We start from the raw sequence: 6,264 nt of genomic DNA, 5'->3' as shown, positions 1-6,264 counted from the left end.
GAACTGACTCACACATAAGCTCCCAGGGCATCCAGTAAGGGCATGGCGAGAGCCACATTACGCAGGAAGAGCGATCCTGTGTGATGGGTTTTGCTTTCTTGTTTTTGTTTTCCACTTCAGTGAAGCCAAGTGAGAATGCCTATAAATGTAAAATATATTCCTTACTGCGGACCACGTGTCCAAGCTACCGCAAGACCCAAGCTCACCCATCGCAAATCATCATGACATTGTCTGATCCACAGAGGGAATGAGAATAAAATGGAAGTGCTTGTCTTAGAAAAACAGAGTGTAGAGAAGAAATTTTGTTATTGTGTCCAATGCTATGAAGTGCAATGCAGTATTTGGGAAAAAGGAATGAACACACACACACACACACACACACACACACACACTCACAAGGAATCTTTGATTCACAGTCCATTGGGAGTCTATTATTGATGCTTCAGTGAGACAGTCTCCCACACACATTCTAATTCTGTATATTTCAGAAGCTCCACCTCTGGAGTAGCTTTCTCCTGGGAGGACACGTCTCAGATCACAGGCTCAGATACACTTCGCATTAAGGAGAATGTCTCCTATTACAACTGGAATTGTGTGAATTCAGGTTTGCCTGCGTGTCTTATTGGAATTTGCTGTGTAGAAGTTGGCTATCTTGCAGAAAAATAGCTGCAGAAGAATAAGAAGGTTGCAGCTCTGGGCAGAGAACAGGCCTCTGCAGTGCTCACGCTCAATGCTCTAGTGATCAGCAGAGACTCTGCTCCTAGGCAGGGCCGGGCCTTCTGACCTGGCCACGCTAACTGGCTGCTTTGCATTGGCTGAACTCAGCGCTGCAACCCAGCTCCACGGCCAAGGTGAGCAGTGGCTCCTGGGCAGGAGCTCACAGAGTGGAAGTGTGGTTTCATGGAGTGTGGTTCTGTCTACAAAACACTGGATGAGACCTGTGAGGCATGGCCATAGCTAGTGGTGTGCAGCCCGTGCACATGCAGCAGCCCGCTGGGGGTCACGATCCACCCAGCTGACTCTGACTTAGGCTCTCAGATCAATATGCACAGACAATGTTCAACGGTGCAGATGTCAACACCGTGTACTCCTCCTGCTGTGCATCTGTGTGTACCGGAAGAGACCGTGAGATATTCAGAAAAAGCTATATTAAAAACCCCCAAATATTGAGGATTCTCGTACTTGTTAGGAATTGAAAATACAGTAATTACTTGATTTCTTCAACTTTCTCTGCCTTCATCTACTTAACAACTACATGCATGTTATAGTACTACTCTTCTATAAAGATAAACTTGAGACATGTGTAGTGTTAAGAGAAATAAATCAGACACAATCTGAACTATACATGGCTTGTTTCAAATGAGAAACTCAAAGCATAAATGAATCAAAGAGCAGAATGTAAGACAGCTAATAGGAATGGGGGAGTAGGTAGTTTGCAACAGGGAAGGTCACCAGAGATGGGGAGCAGATAGAAAGAGATTAAGATGAGTTATAATAGGTACCAGCTCCCCACTATGAATAATCACTAAGGGCTGCAAATGTTTGTTAATAAAAATGAAAATTGAAAAACTCCAGTAAAGGAGTGAAGGAAAAGGCAGGGAAGTAATAAAATGTGTAGAAGTATTAGAAGAAACCAGCGCGCTCTGCAGAAAGCATCGAGCCCCCATGCTTCGACCGGAGTAGGTCCTAGTGGCATGTCCGCATCTAGTGCAATGTTGATGCTCTTTTGCACACCGTGTACAAATACAGCAAAAAATAACTGCCACAAATCTGCACACCCTGAACTTACTCTTCCATTCATTTATTTTACTAATCATGAACATTTCATAAGCCCTGATATAGGAATATACTCACATACACTCAGGGTATTTTATATCTAGAAATATGAAAATGAGTGAATTATACTTCTTGCATTTTAGAAGCTTGTATTTTTCCAGAGGGAGAAAACCACGTAAACTCATAAATATAATAATCATGATGCAATGTACAGGAGGACAATTATAAAAGGCATAAAGGAAGTATTAAGAGGGATGCAAAAAAGCTCTAGAAAGAAGGACCTTGTTGCATTTCTATTCTCACCATGAGCTACATGATGTTAGAACGCTGATCAAAACAAGAACGAGAGCAGGTTCAGTCCTGGTAACTGCATGCCGTGCCAGCCTGCGCACTGAGCCAGCCATGGGAACTGGGCATGGTGGCGCACACTTGTAATCCCAGCGTTGCGAGTGCTGAGACAGGAGTATCTCTATGAGTGTGAGCTGCGTAGTGAGATCCTGTACCAAATCCATTTTTTTTGTACAGGGTCTCACTATGTAGCTCGGACTCATAGTTTTCAGCTTTCCTAGTGCTAAAATAAATGGAGAGATTTTAGAAAAACAAACAAGAATAAATAAAGCAAGAAAGGCAAACCCATATCTTCTAATATACACTACACATGTGCATACGTCCCACACATGTGCACACCCCCACACATGTGCACACCCCTCACACATGTGCACATGCATCACACATGTACATACACCCACACATGTGCACACCCTCCACACATGTGCACACACACATGCACCCGGTCCTCCTCATATAGTTCCTCCTCACTGTTGCAGCTTCCCAGTTCTTGGAGGCAGAGCTTGAGGGAACTTGCCATTATTCTGCAGCCACAGAATGGCAGTTGTTTTACCTGCAGTACTCAAATTGCTACAAGCCGGTGGAGCAAATAGGGTTGCCCGATCTTTCAGACACCAATTTAAAGTCTTGTGCTAACTCTGTGATTTTTGTTACAGAATTCCCACTTATCTGAAGACAGCTTTTTCCTGTCTAGGAACAGGAGGAGACCTCCCCAGCCCTAGGCATGTGGGCACATGGACAACAAGGGGAAGGAGATGGTGCCGCTTGGGGGAGTTGGAGATACTATGCAGCTTTGTGCTGGAGCAGAGAGCAAAACCTCCTTCCCTCCGGGGTGGCGGCACTGTAGGTGTGTCTGCAGGGCCGGGGGCAGCTCGCTGTACAACACAGGTGAGGGCAAGGAAAGGCAGGGCATCATCTGAGCAGCGATAAACAGTTTTGCTGGAATTCAGTTTTCTTTTCGAACTCCTGCATTCCCTAGCCGTGGGCTTTTATATTTTGTGAGGGATCCAGTAACTTCTCATCAATCTCTATACTCTTATGCCAGTAAAACATTGAGTTTTGTCTTTTCACCATATTGAAAGTCATAATTCAATTTTATTTTATTTTATTTAGTTTTTTGTAGTGCTGGGAATTGAACTCAGGACCTTGCACATGCCAGGCAGGTGCTTGTAATGCTGAGCTATTTTCATGGTTCTAAATGTCCTAACTCAGAACATGCAGCTACTGCACACAGATCTTGAATCTGAATAATGTCATCTGACTTTAAGATCTGTGGCTTTTCACTGGATGAATACACATATATTGGCTGTAGATTGTTTTTCATTAAGCCACCACAATTTGTTCCTAATCTGTCTTCTCAGCTCATATCCTGTTTCAAGCAATGATGAAGGGAATGATATAATGATTACCTTTACAACATTAAAAATAAAATGACATGTTATTTCTACAGAAAACGTCATAGTTCTATAAGAGTAGAGGAGAGGGGATCAGTGTGGGGCCTCAGAGATTGATATGCCTGGGCTTATGTCCTGGCTTTCTTTGTGATTATCAGAGTAAATCACTTGATACAAGTTCTCCGATCTTCCACACCTCATTTGCTTTCCTAGATTTTAGCCTACCCCAAAATTTATTGTGAAAATTAAACTAGTTAATGTACCAAAAGGGTTTGGAAAGGACATAGAGTGGTGGATTGACAACTGGTGGGCAACTTGTAAAACCCAGCTGAACTGAATCTACATGGTGCTGGGTGAGGAGGCCATGTGGGCATTGTTAGCAACAAAATAAAAAGGAAGACTAGAGAAGAAGAGATGCTGCGTGGGAGTTGATGGTTCTCTTGGCGCTGTTGTTTCTCCCAGAGGAGCTTGTCATGCGACTTTGCTGATAGGAGCTCAGCTGTTCTTACTGTCATAGCTCAGGACCTTGTTGTCACTGAAAATGGCTGCAGTTTGCTTTGGGGGAGCTCTGGTCCTCACTTTGAGTATTGCTTTCTGTCTCCAGAGGGGAAGATGGAGCACTGTGCTGTCTCCTGGAGAAGCTGTTGTTCTGGCTTTCCTGGTAGGAACTCAGCTCTTCTCATCATCGGAGGAACTTGGGACTTCATTGTCACTAAGCGTGACTGTTTTACTTTTCAGGGGAGCTCTGGTCCTTACTCTGAGAATTGTTTCCTGGCTCTAGTGCAGATCCCTCAGCCTGCTAGCACAGATTCTTCATCCTGCTGGCATAAACTTTCTAGCTTGCACTACTGACCTTTGGGCCTTCCTAGTACAAATCTGTGAAACATGGGGCATTGTCATGGGCTCTGGGTTTTCAGCTTGGCTCAGACAGGACATTGCTGTGAGGTCCAGGACCTCCGCTGGATTCTTTGGGTCTTTAGTGTATGGACAGATTTCCTTCACTCCTCTGCACTTGCCTCTTTGGGAGACTACTATAAAATAATTCTATAAGTTATGTGCCCTGCATTAAATTGTTTCCCTTGTAAACCCTGACTAAAATACCTAGAATATAATAATAAAACAATATTAGATACAATTATTTTCTTAGAGTATTTACAGTCATTTTTTTTCCTCTTGTACAATGAAAATCTGTTTTTCAGATAGAATCTTACCAAACTCTGAGTTATAGCATAGGTGCCTTGGGGGCCTGAATTAGTCCAGTCAGGAACAAAATATCCAAACAAACAAACAAACAAACAAAAAAGGAACAAAATATCTGAATCTGCAACCTACAAGAAGGGAGATATTGTTGGCTTAGGGTTTCAGAGAGTTCAGTCTATAATCAGGAGGCACCAGGGCAGACATCGGATGGCCAAAGAGCTGAGCCAAGAAAAGCTGCTCAAGCCATGGCAGCGAGCAGAGGGAAGAAAGGGAGGACCTGGGGACAAGAATACACCCTTCAAGGCGACAACGCCAGAGACCCACCTCTTCTAGCTGGACCCTGACTCCTAATAGCACATTTATATATGAATGCATTTGAAAATTAATCCACTGATGAGTAAATCATGAATACAGTCTGCTGACGCCCCCGCAGCCTCATCTCTGAACACATGAGAAGTTTAGGGGATGTATTCGACCTGATCTGTACTCAACTCTCTGGATTTTCCTCACCTAATATCAATAATTGAATTTATTGAGCTGTTGCTCTGTATCAAGTACTGCAATCTGCCAGCTTGCACTTTTTCTGTTAGCACAATCACACTTTAGGGCAGGCTTCATCATCATATGCAAATTTATTGCACTATGGATGGTGAGAATGAGACTCTTTTGATGGACAGCCATTAATTTGCAAAGGTGACAGCCATCTCATTGCTCTGAACCAATACAGGTTCTTAACCATCTTATTCCGTTGCCTAACCAGCAGGGATCCCAGTATCTGCTTTTTAAACAATCATTTCAGATAAATTCAGTCATTTTTGCACCTTGATTGTGAGTTGGCTGAACCTTGAGGTTTCACCCAGGAATTAATTTATAGAACACTAATTTATTACAGGGCAGGAATCTTTACCATTTTAGATTATGAAAACTGGGTGTCCAAAGAAGCTGAATCTACAGGGATGAGTATAAATTTTTTTATGGAAACAAAGCAAATGTAAGGCAGGATTAGAAATGATTTTATTTGAAAACAAGAAATAGAATACTTAAGTTACGCTAAAAGTAAAATTTTACTGAGTGCTTATTTTCTTCAGGTCAATGCTAAGCATCATAAAAGTCATACAAACTGCAGGAAACTCTTGGTAGAAATTTTGTACTGTTGGAAGGGTGCATCACGCAGCTCATTTGCTGTTGAGCAGCCCAGAGTAGAGTGCAGTTGGTAGAGCTCCTGAGAACCATTTGTCTCCTTTCCATCCTGAGTCCTTGGGCAGAAAGCGGCTCCTCCATTCTGTCCACACCTGCCGATCTCTTCCCCAATGGCACGTGGCAACATGCTGCAGAGGAAGTGCCGCCTTTCCCTGTACACTTCCTTCCCTCCCCCTGCTCCTCAGGTGTCAGTGAAGAAATGACCAGATTTCATCAGCATTTTAAAAGATAACACGTTTTTCTTTTTTGCAGAACCGGGGACTGAACTCAGGCCCTTGCGCTTGCCAGGGAAGCACTTATTCTACTGAACCATCTCCTCAGCCCCAATAACGAGCTTTTTTTTTTT

This window comes from Octodon degus, unplaced genomic scaffold (assembly GCF_000260255.1).
Source record: "Octodon degus isolate 3935 unplaced genomic scaffold, OctDeg1.0 scaffold00159, whole genome shotgun sequence".
Classification (NCBI taxonomy): domain Eukaryota; kingdom Metazoa; phylum Chordata; class Mammalia; order Rodentia; family Octodontidae; genus Octodon; species Octodon degus.
The sequence above is the reverse complement of the archived record's forward strand: the minus strand, read 5'-3'. Positions refer to the sequence as shown.